Genomic DNA, 15,795 nt, shown 5'->3' on the forward strand with positions numbered 1-15,795 from the left:
CATTCAAGTGGTGAAATGCTTTGCTGAAGCAGAGCTTTTAATCAGGTCTTAGGACATTCACCCATCAATTCCTACAGGAAAGCACCTGTGACAGAAAAGGGCCATCAGCTCCTGCACAACGTAAGCTTTGATTTCTACAGAATTCTGTCTTACTGACTTACAGACAAGTTTTAACCTTAGTACTATATACATTAAGTTATTAAGTATGCCTTCACTGAAAGGAACAGTATTCCATGTGTAAAGGTGCTGCTTCCTTATGCTAGCAGAGAGACAGCTCCTTACATTTTCTTAATTATAAATTGTCTTTTGAGCAGAGAGACATTTATGTCCTTTAAAGAGTCAATGATCCCAACACAATCCCACATGAATCAAAGGGTCTACTAAGGTGGTGTCAACTCCAAGTTTATGGCCTATACAACTTGGAAAGCCTAGAGAGTAATAAACTTTAAGTCTGTGTCAAGACTTCCCATAGATGCAAGCAAAGTCACATGTAACCTAGAAGAGCTTTGATTGACTTTAATTTTTATGAAATATCACAGGTTCTGTAACCAACCAGCCATAAAAAAGCCTACAGAATTCACTCTTATTTACACTGCTTTAATACAAAAGATACAAAATTTGGTAAGGTCAAGATACATGAAACCTAAAAACCAACAAATTAGAAAAATCTCAAACAGATGCAGTGAAATGCATCAAAGCTTCAGGTCACCCATTTTGTCTTCCTTAAGTGACCTTGAACTCACTTAAAATAAAAAAAAACTGGTTCAGAGAGGTGATGTTTTCAGTTCAGCTACACTGTACTGGAATGTTTAAATAACAAACAAAATTGCAATCAGATGCTGGAAATAAAACAACTAAAACATTTCATCAGCTTTTGGTTTTGGAATAGTGATGCAATAATCACTAATCAGTGGTGTAATCAATGGCATCATAGTGAGGATTTCCAAACTCTGACAACATGAGCTTATTTTTTCATTTTTTTCTTCGAATACTCTTACTTACCAAACTGGCCTCCATGCAGCGTTCTTCACTGTGAGGCGTGCAGCTGTTTAGTGTAAACAGCTCTGAACAATTTATTATATGAACACAGTCAAATGTGCTTAAGTAAAGAGATGCTGTTTATTATGAAGCAGAATCAAAGTCCAAAATTGATTCAATGCATTGCAATGCATGGATTGCAGGTGTCATTACAGCAAACTGCTAGTTTTAACACTGAACATTTTTTAATGAGAAAAACCTGCTCTAGTCATGTAGTCAATCCTATCGACACAAACCTGAGCACAAACCTAGCTCACCACAGTAACCTTTTTTGCAATGAGTATTCCCAAAAGATCATAGTTCCATACCACTGGCATTACTGATATGCTAAAATGTCACAATCTATTAAGAAAACACTGCTACTGTTTCTAGCAGCAACTAGAAAAGTAATCATGACAGAAACATCACAAGGTTAAGTGAGCCATCCTGATTAATTTGTAATTGAGCAAGTCTCAAAAGATCTCTAACCAAAACTATTTTCAAGAGAAAACAGAACTGCTCTAAAACAAATAAGAACTTATTTCTATGCTAAGGTTTTGCATCTACTCACTAAAATAACACAAAAGCATTTTGTCATTTCAACGAGATAACATTTTGAGCTCTGATGAGTCCTCGCTACTGCTTTTATCCAAGAAGCCCAGCGAATGAGTATGCTCCAAGATGATGGAATATGCATAATTCACTAGATTATCTTGCAATCGGAAGTCTCAGACATGTAACATCAGGTATCAAAGCTGAAATATAACGAAGTTAGACAGTTGATGCTAAACGTACAGATGACCAAACAAAACTCCCAGAAACTGGGATGAAATTCGCCCAAGGAAGAACGAACAAACACCGCACCAGCCAAAAAGGCCGAGCACCCGCCAGAAGAGCTCTGTAGCCCCCGACGTTACGGCTCTTTGGCCACAACAGATCCACACCCCCCCTCAGCGCTCCCCTGAAGCACCCGAGGAAGCGGCCGAGGTTTCCCGCCGAGGGCGAGCCGGGTCACGGCACCGGCTCAGCGCCCGCCTCCGGGACGCCAGTGCCACCGCCGTCTCCAGCCCGGCCCCGCTGGCGGGACGGGGAGGCCCGCACCGGGCTGGAAGCCTGCGGGAAGAAGGACCGGCGGGGGAAGGTGGCCGAGAGGAGCCGTGCCCGGAGCCGAGCCCAGCCAGCGAGGCCGCCGCACAGCACCTTACCTCCAGCGGCTCCCAGGCACGGCGAGCAGGTGAGCCGCGGCCGGCGGCAGCGAGAGCGCTGAGGGGAAGGGGGAAGAGCCGTGACGGGTTTTATCCCGCTCGGGGGCGGCTGCGCCCAGCCCAGCCCGGCCCGACCCGGCCCGGCCCCGCTCCCCCTCCCGCCCTGGGCGCGGGCCAGCGACCGCTCCTTGGCCTCCGCGCGGGAAGGGCGGGAAGGGCCGGCGCGAGGCTCGCGCTCCCCAGCGCCGCCCTGACAGCGCCCGGCGGCGCTCGCCCGCCGAGGGAAGCGGCCCACACGGCAGCTTTGTGCCCCGACCACTCCGGGTGAAGTAGTGAGGGGAAACAGGGGCCGGAGAAAACGTACGTGGGGTTAAATCCGGTCTGCGGCCACCCTGCTCACCCGCCTGCCTCTCTGCCTGCCCCTCCGCGCCCCCCCTGGCGGCTCTGCAGGCCCGGACGCGGCCGGACCCCACCTGGGGTGGGGCTGGCAGTTGAGGGCCCGGCCTGCCCTAGAGAGACCCCCCCCTGCTCGGGGTGGCAGAGCACGGGAAACGTTTCGAGTGTCCGCTCTGCCTTGAGGACGGTGGGAAGACTCCGCCAGCGGGGGTCGGTCCAGCCGCCGGCGGTGCTGGCTCCCCATCCGAGAGGTGCCGGGCGCGGGCCGGCGCTGGCGAGGCCCGGGCAGTGCTGCGAGGGGGGCGCTGGATCCCTCCCGGGTGGGGGAGTCGGCAGCTGCTCTGGGCGTCGGTATTTGAGGGCAGTGAACCTCAAACTGGGCACCTCGTGGTAAGGGAGCGCGTGTCGTGGGGGATAGGAGTTGCTGAACTTCACGTATTTCTGTTTGAAAACGCTAAATAGTGAATGAACACAGTAAGAAAAAGAAATATCCGTTTGTTTAGTAACCTGCCTCTTTGTTCAAAGGTCGGTCACGGAGATGCTACAGTCTGCAGAAGGTTCTCGTGAGGAGCCAACCTGAGCTGGCTATACAGCATGCGAGTTCGCCTTCACTGCTGAAATACTTAGAGCCACATGCAGGGCTGCAAACAAAATTATGAGACAGACTCATCATTATAAAAAAAAGATATTTTCTTTTTTTGAAATAAACTTCCTAAATTTGTTTACCTGATTTTGTTTTGAAATGGCAAGGAAATGCACAGGGAATGGGAAGGATGTTAAGAGATTTAAGTTTGGTTTTAGTGCCTATGTTTCTCCTATTTTAGCATAATAAGTTCGGTAGCTAAAGTATGAGGGGCTTTTATTGCAGTATTATTGAGTTCACTAAGTCTTACACTAACACTATTAACCTGAGGCATCTGCCTTGAAATAAATAGTAACGTTCTAAAATGTGTCATAATTGTCCACATCTCCAAGGCTACGTTTTAGAGGTAAGTGAATGTAATGGACAAAAAAACCCAAAACCATGTAAAGTTTGTAACATTTTGAAACACATTTATCTCAAACTTTAGTTTTTACTTGTTTTAGCAGTTCTGCAATTCAGATTTCAGAAGACAATGCAATTACATAAAATCCTTTAAAGATGAGACTTCTTAAACCGCTTTATGAATCACTTTATGTAAGCAAGTTAGAAACCCTGAAAACAGAACTTTAATGGAAAGGGTGATGTTTGGTTAGATTGTATCAGGCCAAGTGAAGAACACTGAAATACGGTATCTTAGAGGAAAACTTACAAAGATACCTCTTTTCTAGGCTTGCTTCTGGCGATTATACTAGTAATGATATTGAAAGCAAAATGAGATGATACAAATCAACTAAATTTAAAAACAATAGTATTATTTATCTCAGAAAAGATGAATACTGGCCCTTTGAATAGTCAATAGTGATAGCTGGAACTTTTGTAGTCAAAAGATGCTTGTCAAGAAAGTGAAATAGTTGTATGAGACCAAGTAACCTAATGGATAAACTAGATATTGCTTGTGCTTTTTGACACTTCATGTGAATTGTGAATTCTGCCTGTGAACCTGAATAAATGATTTTTACAGCCTCTCCTTAATCATCGATACGCGGAGGTTTCCATAAGAAAAACTGTCACATACATTTTAGCACAATTTGATACAAAGGGAAGGTCACTCCAAAGACCTTAATTGCATCTTATACTCAGAGAGGGTCATGAAACTGTGTGATTTCTAGTTTGTCTTTCAACACCATATTTGTTACCTTGGTAAAATAAATAATGGTTTACTACTTTCACAGAATTTAAATATACTTACAGATGCACATTAAAAATACTGGTTATGAAAGCTATACATACCGTATTTACTACTTATACTTCCAGATACTAAGAACTATCCCCAAAGAACAAGTGGGGGTTTTTTATTCCCAGTCTCTACAATATGAAGCATTCTGTTCAAAAGTACGTAACTATTCATCTTTTATAAATTGTAGAAGTTTTAATATAAGGTGGTTGTGGTAGCATCCCAAATTATACAAAATTTTTTTTGAGCACTGATCCTACTTAAAAATGAAACCTCCTATACCTTGCATAGTATTTGTGTAAAATTTTCATTTTAATAATTCATTTTGGAAAGAGCGATTGAGCTGCTACAGAGCTGAAATAGGTAAATAATTCTAATAGCATTTTTGCAGTAGTGGCTTAACAGAAACTGTTTTTCTGCACTAGTTTAATAGGAGTGATGTTGAAGAGATTTCCCAAACCCACACCAGTTTTGTGTATATGATTTAACTTGTACCAAACTGCTAGAAACCAGATGTATGCCAGAACAAAATGCCACACACAAGTGTGTACTGTTATAGCCAAACAGGTTTACCACTGTATCTCAAGCTAAACGATGTAACGTGTGTCAAAAATACTTGAGTAAGACATTTCAAATCACGCTGTAGGCAATAAAAGTCTTTTGCTGAAAAGTGTACTATTCACATACCACTGTTCTTTTAAAAGTAATGTTTTGGTTCTAAAAATAAATTCCAAGATTTATAGATATCACAAGATTTTTAAGATAACATTGTCCAAGGTTTGGAAACTCCTTGTAATTTCCTTGAAAGAAATTAGAAAGCAAGATTTTGATGTGTGTTTCAAGAATAGAATCTAGGTTTTTAAGAATAATGCCAGAAAATGAACTTACCTTAAGTATGAGAGTGTAAGTATTTTATTATTTTCTTAGTAATATTTTTTCTCTTTTTATTGTTATTGTTTCATTAAAGCTGTTTTAGTTTTCTTTTCCAGTCTGTAAGTGTCTCTCCCTCACCCTTCTAGGGAGGGAGAGGGGTTAACAGAGATTTGTCAGTGGCCAGCCCAGCCCTAACCGGTGACACTGCTACAGAAGGTTTGCATTTTAAGTCTAGTATCTTCCTAGTGTTTGGTCTGGCCTACAGACCACTTAATCTAGTTTTATCCAAACATAATTGTTTGTAAGACAATGTGCATAATGAAGTTTTGTGAAGTATTTTTCAGATTCTTTTGTTGAAGAGGATTTATTTTGTCTTTCTAGGTAGTGCTAGACTCAGAAATGCCAGGTTGCATTGCAGATTTGGGTACTGGTCTACTTGGAGACATTGTGCAGCTAATTTCGCCTGTCAGTGTTTTATTTTTCCCATCTGTAATTTAACGAAATTGAGATTTACTTCCATTATGAAAAGCCTTGAAATATATTGATGAAAAGCACTTAAAAAAAACTTTGAAAAAACTCTACTAAATGTAAAAAGTTTGGACTGTTTCTTATGATCTGGGATTGTATAGGTACCCGTACGTTCCTATTTCTCACTAAAAATTATGTCAGCACACTAACTTATTAACTGTTCAGACCACATAATAATTTCAGTCTCTGTTGTGATTATTGTCATCCGACAATTAATTTCTCCAGCTTTCTTCTCTTCAGCACCTTTTAAAGACTTTCCTCTTTACCTGAATGGGCAGCAAAATAGCTTCAAGAAACTAAAATGTTTACCTGGCCTCAATTAGCAATCAAGGCATGGTTTTGAGATGAATAAGAGTAATTGGTGGTTAAGAACATTGTTGACGGATGTCATGTACTGAAATACGAAACAGCATTAGCTTAGATTACATTAGGGGATAGTTGTCAAGTACTGAGAATTTATTTTATTATCTTATGTATAATGTGATGAAATATTGATGAAAAAATATCACAGTTCATGTCAATGGAGCTATTGTTTTGCAAAGATAAGCTGTGGGTGTGTTCACCACTGGATATACTGCTGGAGACTTAAGAATGTTGTGATTGAATCAGTGCTTTTATGAGAATAAATGCAATTTCACAAATTGATATTGGATAAAAGGGTGAGATAAGCCTATACCGGTTACATTCTGGAATTAAAACAAGGCAGTGTTTGTTAATACAGAATTCAATCTGTTAATGTCTTTCTTACTACATTTACAAACTGCACTTTATTGGTTTTTTCCAGAAAATAATCACGCTGATAGGTCCAACAATAGGGTAGTTTCACAATATTATTCGTTTGAAAACATAAGTAATAAGTACATTTTTGCTTATTTATTGTAATGATAAAGGAATGTGATATATCCTGTGAGACGCTAGAGGGAGCAAAGTGAAACCAGGGAGAAAGATCCTATTAACTGCTTAATTTGCTCAGGATGCAAAGACGTGATTTATTGTCATTGAACTGCAGTTTACCTACATTTGAAGTTTGTAGAAGTAACCTTCTTGATTTGTCCTTTTTGTAAATATTTTTAAAGGCTTTTTCCTTGCTATGATTACTCACTTCATGCTTTTGCCTTGCAAGATTATCTGCATAAAATGGGTTTAGTTTTTGTTCTTTGTGTTTTTCTGAGGAAAAGTGTGGAATACCAAACTATATTTTGAAAGGAAAAAGAAAAGCAAAATTTTTCCCGGTTTTAAAATCCCTCATAATAAGCAGCATGACCACACCTTTTCCAGTATTCTTGCTCCTGTAAGACCATATAATGTAGGCAAGTATGGCAGCGATATTTGTTTCTAGGAGTTCCTCACTTCTTACTTTTGTGGGACATGAGAACCTGGGAGAAAGAAATCACCTGTTCTGTCTTGCAACAGAAGCAGGATAGGAAATGTTTGGGTTTCTGGTAGATACATATTTCATGTGTGTGTTTAGGGTATAAAGTGATTTTTTTAAAAAAGAAAAGGCTGAAAGTGCTGAGCCATTATGAATATTTTAGAAATATTCATTTAAGCGCTTCCTATATGTTCATTAAACAGAGATACAGGAAATAAAGATATCTCGTACTTTTTCATTTCCACTGTGGTTTCATGGCTTCTCTTGAATACTAATATTTGAAAGTGATCTGAAGAGAGGATTACAATTTTAAAAACATGGGTACTCATACAGATTAAAAGCAATCATTGAGTGTCCCAGGAATGGAGAATTTTTGAAAGCATTAAGAAAAGACAAATTAAATTTACAGCATATGTGACTAATAGTAAACTCATCAGATTACCAGGGCTGACTGGGTTAGAAACATTCTGCTAAATCACAGAGTGGTTAAACTAACAGTCTGTTTGCTAAGAAACTTTTTTTTTTCCATTTAAGCGTGGAGATGAAAGAATTACTGAGGCTTACCTAATTTCTTAGTAGGGGCTTTATTCTGCCACCTTTTTTTGCACGTAGAACAATTTCGCTGGCACCAAGAAAGCCAGCTAGGTGCAGTCACTCACAAATCACAAATTCAGAGGGATGATTGTATGGGTACAAACATTTATGAAATTATTAAAAATGGCATCTGTTTGAGATTTATGTTTAGGAAGAAATACAGAGGCCAAAGTAACAAATCTGGTGCATAAGATGAATAAAATTGAATGTTCTGAAGGAAAAAAAAAAAAAAAAACCACACCAAAAAATGTACTAGATATGTTTACTCTTCAGGTGTGTATTTAAATCAAGAAAAAAGGGACAAAAAAATTGTTGTCATCTCAAACTTTTCATGTGTACTGAGAAATACAGTTCTGTATTTCAGTACTTTTTTTTCATAAAGTCGAAAATCTACTGTGCTGTGTTTTAAGAGATAAATAAGATCTGAAAACTTCTGGAGTTCGTTCACAGATGAGAAATCATTGCTGTTTTCCAGAGCAATCAGACTCGAGCCGCTAGGTGTCCCTAAATGTAAAATAAAAGTAGCCAAGAAGGCAGCTGAGACTCCATAAGAACAGGTGGAACAGAGATGCAAGAGACTGGAAAGCATTTCCTTTCATAGGGAACAAACCGGCGGTTTTAACAATCAGTTACCGAGTAGAAATGTTTGACTGGGCCTCTGATGAGCTAAGTTTCTTTTGAAACTTATTCCTCCTTAAATAAATGAGCACAGTTTCATTTTTGTGGGGCAGCAAGCAATTTTTACAGGAATACTGATAAGCAGAGCTACTAACAATGGAATAAAAACTTTAGAAAATCTTGATTAACTTAAAATAGACTCTGAAAAGAAAATACATTTTTCTTTACAAGATTTATATTTTTTGCATTTTTTAAGGCAGCTTTGCCTAATCTGTCTTGCTATACAAAGGGGGCATGCTTCCTGGGGCGCGTGACTTCAGGGGTCCAAATGACTCCCTCATTGAAGAGACATAGGTCACAGTGGGGGCAGAATAGCACCCAAACTTATGGAACATAATCAGAAGTGTGTGATCCTCTTCCCAGTTAGTGATGGTACAATGACTGGTTTGTACATATTCAGTTTCTATTTACGTCAAATAGTAAAAATATTTCTCTTTCTTGTCACAGCATTCTTAATGAGAAGATCCCAACGCACTCTACAGATGTTAATGCCAACACTATTTTCATAAGACAGGTAAATGATAGAAGTCTCAATCTTCACAAAATTGGAGTCAAGGAAGGAGGGATGTGAGTTGACATGCAAACTTTCTACACAAAAACTTTAAGGTTAATCTGGACTAGAGAATCTAGTTTTTTCTTAAAGCTTCAGACCAAATTAAAAATTATCTAGTTTTCTCATTAATTCCAGGTATTCAGTTATTCAAAACTTAGAAATTTGTGGCACTTACTTATAGTTGAAATACCACTTTTCTGTAATAGAATAAGAAACAAACTGTGAGACAAGTCTATTTTAGGGTAATAACTTACTAGCTCCTGACTCGCAAATATGACAGGTGGAATATGAATCTACAATGAAAGTTGTTATGTTTTTCTTTGTGTTAAAACTTCAGGATGATTTTTATTGCTGTGGCTTGACTTTTCACTGCAGTTTTGGAGATTAATAACAAATAGATATTTCAATAAAATTTGTATCTATGTACTTGGTGGTTAATGACAGCATTTTGAAGGAGGGCCCTTCCTTTGTTTCCTGTTGGAAAAGGGTAAATAGAGGGCATCGAACGCATTTATCGAAGTGATTCTTGTGGAGCCCGGAACACGTCACCTGTTATCTCTAGCCACTGTTTGGCCTGTCTTTTGGAGGCAAAGACAGAACTGATCCAATTTTGTAGTTCCTGTCTTCAATATTGCTCGTAGTTTCTCAGGTCAGAAATCAGCTGGCTGATTTTCTGCTTATCCTGTCACCTTGATGATGTATCTCTTGTTAGCATATTTTGTTACAGAGTTCATTATTTCTATTTTTTATCACTTATGGAGTCTCCTGAAAATTGTAGAATACAACTGAGGATGAAGAATCTGTATTTCTGAAAGGTAGAAATGAACTGGCTGGAAAACTTGATTTTTTTTCTTGTTTTCCTTGTTGAATTTCTTCTCATTGGTTTCAGTTTTCTGTGTTATGATCACAATAATGATAATATAGCTGTTTATCTTTGAATTTGATCTGAAGTGTGTGTAATTTTTTCCCATAATAAACAAAAATTTCCCCCTAGCTCTCATTTTAAGCCAATGGCTGACTTTAAGGGGAAGGCAAAGAAACAGTTTGTCTCCTAGTTTTCTGAGAAGGCTGGCATATTTCTTCTTGTACCTGTGTAAGGAGATACTGATGAATGTTGATCAGCTGAAAATTTCACCCACTATATTTATTTGTGAAGGTGCAAATTCCCTTTCTTCTCAAGGAAAGAATTTCATAAGACAGACAGTTAAAATGTTGGTGCTCCAAAGTCAAAAGTTCTTTAAGAATACCCATGGGTCAGCACAAAATAGCCAAGAAGAGATGGCTTCATAATGTCTCAGGTAGAAATGTAGAGGATGCGAGGAAATTGCTCATACACTCTGTATTTGTAATTGAAATTTGGCTAATTTTTTCCTCCACCAAGTTGATGTGTTAATATTCTCTTCTGTAACCAAGGTATCTTAAAACAGCAATAGGCTGTGCTTTCATTTTCCTGTGAAAGTTGAGAGGATGTCTTCCACATGGTTTTGCAATCGGTACTCAAATGTGCTCTGTTCCTTGGTTTCTTTAAGCTACATATCATATTAAAATCTGTGAGTTCATGACCATAGTTGTTGCATTACAAGTATCCTGTAGAGGAGGAGCTTCCTGAGAAGAACAATATGTAGTTTTAATGCCAAGTAGGTAAATCATCAGACTGAAATCTTGCTTTTGATGAATTAACTGAAAGATGCTGGCAGGCTTCAATTTGCTAATATGTGCTGTATAAATTCATATAAAGAAAAAGAATTTAAAAAAACCCACAACCCCAACAACCAAAAACCCCCTTGATTCTCATTAAAAAATAAAGTAAGCTCACAAATGAAAAGAATTGTATCCTCCTTATGTCAGTTGAGAATTTGGACTGAAAAATAATTACATACAACTTTTGGAAGCAGATCACTAACAGCATTGCATCTAATCACTTTCATCTATTGAATAGAGTAGAGAGAAAGTATAGACAGTTTTGATATCGTTTAGATAAAATGCAATGTAAACAATTCCTTTTGATCTTTTTTTTCAATGTCTTTCTAAACTGTTGATTCTACGTATAGATCTGCGATGTTGAGACCTTTTAATTGAAGTTGACTTACAGGACTGAAATGTAGTATCAGGCATTGAATAAGAAATGGTAATATGGAAAAGGGAAAACACTGGGGAAGGCATGACTAAGTAATAGCATAATTACTTGAGGTACTGTTATACCTTGTTAAAACTTGATACTGTCAGGTTTTGAAACACACATGTTGTATTGCACCTTCTACTTCTACCCCCTTTAGCCAAACAACATCTTAACAGCTTGTTCCAGCTCAGTGCTTTTCATTATTCACTTGTTAAATGTAATACATGCTTTTTCCAAATGGGAGACCCCTGCACATGCCCTGTTCTCACTCCACAGCAACCTTCTCCCTTTGTTCAAGTATTATCTGCATGTTTCCTACCATAAAGTCATAACATCTTGCCCAGTTGCGTACGTAAGAACCAGCCGTGACATCACAGCCAAGTAAACGAACCACAATGACTGCTGTTGCTGCTGGAACCCAAGGACTGAAGGAGAAAATCATTATTCTGCATGAAGGGCCCTGATAGCTGAGAAAGTGGGTGAAGGAAAGGAAGAGGAGGCAATGTTGCGTAATTTCAGAAGGACACAGAGATGCAGCAGTGTAACTCTGACTCCTGCTAAGGCTTACTGTGGACTCTGTACTGAACCTCAAGGCAGCAGTGACTAGATTTTTGTTCGAAGTAAGTATTTTTTCATTTGACTCAAATGCACACTTAGGATCAGATTCTCAGCCAGTGTGTACCAGACAGACTGTGTTAGCTTCAGCCAACTCCATTGCTTGCATAAGGTGGAAACCTGGCTCTGAGACTATCAGACTGCTGTCAAAGGCTTGTTCAGAATAAACAGAAGTCAGAAGAGAGATATGCAATTACATTAACCTAAAACACAAGACCAAAGGTAATATGTTAACAACTTCACATTATGATGTAGTAGCTTGATCTTAACATAAGTACTAGACACTTCTGGCGGGGTGGGGGGGTGGGGGGCTGGGGGGGGGGGTGTGGAATCAAGACTACACATATTCTGCAGAGTGATTATGAACTTCATGAAATCCTGCACTGAATTTTCTTCAATGTCACACTTAACAGATTTTTGACTTTATGGGTTCTCACAGAATCACAAGGAAGGAACCTCTTGAGATCAGCCAGTCCAACAGCCCTGCTTAAAAACAGGGTCAGCAAGAGCAGGTTGCCCAGGATTGTGTCCAGTCAGGTTTTGAGTATCTCCAAGGACAAAGATTCTACAACCACACTGGACAACCTATTTCCTTGTTGAACTATCTTCACAGCAAAAATGGGTTTTCTTATGTTCAGGTGAAACTGAGTTTCAGTTCGTGCCCATGGCCTCTTTATCTGTTATTTGGTAACGATGAGGAGTTTTGTTTACAGCCTCTCATCAGGTATGTATAAACATGGACAAACCTACCCTGCCTCCCCAAGCTTTCTCTTATCCAGGCTCAACAGTCTCAAATCTCACCTCTCTTTTGAGGTGTGCCCGTCCTTCAGACCCAGTTTCTTGAGACTGCAGACAGCCACTCCTGAACTCGGAAGATGTATGCATTCCCCTTGGGTCCAAGGACTCCCCTGCTTGAATTTAAGACCAAAGGCTACAACCATAATATGATGGAGACCCAAGAATTTTAAAAGTAAAATATTATGTGTCTGTGGAAATATGTATACTATTAATTACAATTAAAAACCAAAAAGTAAACCCCAGTATTAATCTGACCATGTAATCGTAAACACCACCGGTTTTATAATATTTCAGTGTTTTGATTATTATTGTAAAATATTTTAACATTGCATGAGAATAATTACAATCCAACAAAGTGCTGCAATAGAATTAGAAATTCATGAAGTATATTGAAATTCAGCTTGCCTTTTTGTGCAATACTTATTCACATTTCATTTAGTAAATTGAGCCTACTTATCCTTAGCTATAGCTGGTATGGTAAAATATATGAATCTGTGTTAAAAAAACCCCCGACCTTCTGTACTCCACTTCAGATGCTTTGCAAGTATTAAAATCAAAGTTTAAGAACTCCAAAAGTATGTTCTTAATAAGACAGCTGCACTGAGTTTGTTATTGCTGGCAAAGATGGCATTCAGAAATGTGTTTAGAATAGGGACAGCTGTACACAGCAGATAGAAGCTGAGGAAATGAGGGTGAGGAGACACCCTCATTGGTCTTTTCCTCTTCCATCACAAAGTGTGTAGAGGGGGAGGAAGAATTTGTCATTGGTCTTTCACCACTCCATCAACTGACTGGCTTTCCCCTGTGTGAAACATGGGAGGAGCAGACAGGAAAAGTGAAACACACTTGCAGTGAGAAAACAGCAGGAAAAGAATAATTTAGTCTTCAAGGTAAACTAATTCGTTTCCCATTTGTAAAAAAAGCTTAATTTCAATTTATATTCTTTAAAATATTTTTCTGCTGGGATGGAACTTCTCTCTGTAAAAGGTAGGTTTTTCTCATCACGTAAGCTCCTTTACCAATGTGACAAATTTAAATGTGGCTGTAAAAATCAACTGCATAGACTGCAGATGTGCATTGCTTGTGGGAATATTTCTTGCAATACTTCCTCCAAGGGAAGTTAAGTAAGTGCAGTGCATGAATTCTATACTCTTGCAGCAAAATGACTGCTGCAGTGTTTGGACTCGGATTCTGGCTCAGCGACAGTTTGACCTCTCCCCATTTGCGCTGAAAGTGAGAGTTTTCTGTGTGAGGCATGATGGAATTATTCAGACAAATATTCTGCAAATATGATGCAATTCCACGGAGTACTTAGTGATGTTTAGGGCTAGATCAAGCAAGAATAAAGAAAAGGAAGGTAGGTGAAGTTAGGCAAGTGGAAAGGGAATTGGAAACCAACAGTAAGCTTTTGGGAACCTTTGTGGTTTAAAGTTGTGGACTCGACATTTTGTTTTATTGGCAATGATTAGGTCCTAAGTATAGCAGTGACATAGATGATATACATAAGTATATTCTTTGAGTAAGTTTAATTTTTGTAGGACTGCAGTGATGTTTCGTTCAAACTGTCTTACATGCATTGATATGGCAGGAAAATTTAAAGAATATTTAATTATACTCTTTGAAAGTCTAAATTCAATGAACTTTAGTTGTCAGACACGATACAAAATGATAGCCAGGTTAGATTTTCATAGTTATGATGACTACCTGAGTCACAGTCCTACTGGCTTCAGGGCATTTTTCATTAATGGAAGTGATACCATAGCATGGAACTTAGCGCTGTTGAACAAAGTCAGGATTTGAAATGTTCACTTCTTAATTGGTGGGGTGTGTACTGCAGTATGTCTTTCCTAATAGGAGGAGTAAATACAATGCAATTAAGGATTCTTTGTAACATGATAGAAGCTACTTTAGATTATATGAAGTCTGTGAGCCTGCTGTTACTATTATTGAGAAGAATTTTGAACTAGCATTGTGAGTGATGGATAGTATACTACCCTTCCTCATTACCTCGTCTCCATTCTGCCCTTTGTGTTGTATCCATGTATTTGCTGAGTTTCTGCAAGCTGCAAAGACTTTCCCCATATTTTCCTTCCCAAATGATTCCGAGTAATCACATCTGTAGCTTACATTTTTTTAAGAGTACATTTTTAAAAGATTTTTTATACCATGGAATTCCCTTAGATTTTTTTTGTTCCATAAAATTTATTGGCAAGCATTGTTAAGGTATTTTCAGAATATATATATATTTTTTTAATAGTGAAAAAAGGAAAGTTGGATAAAGCAGCTGGTAAGTCTAATTTCCCTTTTAATTTCTGGGTTACATTTTCATTTCGTGGGCATGCATGTGTGTATCACACTAAAGAATCATTTAAGCATTGGACTACTTGCATGAATTTCATCCATAGCTCAGTACAAAACAAAGTAGGAAAGAATTAAAAAATATACGTATATTTTAAAAGATCAAATTCTCAAACATGATTGTGGCCTCAGACAATCTGTAATTTTCAGCTATTAAATGTTATTGTCTTTCAATTGTGGTATTTAAAGGCTATTTCCACTAAAAAACTTTTTTACATTATTTGGTGACCTAAATGGGTCATCAGTCAAGAGAAACTATTTTATGGAAGAGAAAGTCCAAACTCAGCCAGAGATTTATCAACACATAGGTAGACTATAAATGTAAAGCTTTCAAGATCTTTGTAATTACTAGTTCTCAGAAGAACCTGGTGTACAACCTTATCAATGCAGCAAAATTTGCCAGTAGATGTCTCGCTAATATATTTAAGCGACCTCTGCAAGTTGTTTAAAGTTGTCTGGCTTAAAGAAAGGTAACCTGAACTAGCAAAGATTAAGTGGCTTTCTGGGAACATGATTCTTCTGCCTCTCTGGGAAGTAGTCCTTCTTCCTACCAGGCTGTGAAGTATGTGAGTGAAGTACAGACTGAAGGATCATCTTTCTTTCATTCGAATCCTAATGCAATCAGAAGAAGGTTCTGCCATGTTCAGCAAATCTAATATTTTGCTGGTGCTCAAAAGAGGTGATAATTTACAACAGGTGATTATCAAACAATTATTTGATAAAAGTTAAGTAATTTTATTTTTCCTTTGGATGCTGTTGAAAACTTGTTGGTGCCAGAAGTAACAGCAATACAGTTTGCACGGTGTACTCACTGATAATTTGCCACGTTTTCCTGGGCAGAAAAATGATGCAGGTGGTGACTGAGAGCAGTA

This window comes from Leptosomus discolor, chromosome 11, assembly GCF_034619465.1.
Source record: "Leptosomus discolor isolate bLepDis1 chromosome 11, bLepDis1.hap2, whole genome shotgun sequence".
NCBI lineage: Eukaryota > Metazoa > Chordata > Aves > Leptosomiformes > Leptosomidae > Leptosomus > Leptosomus discolor.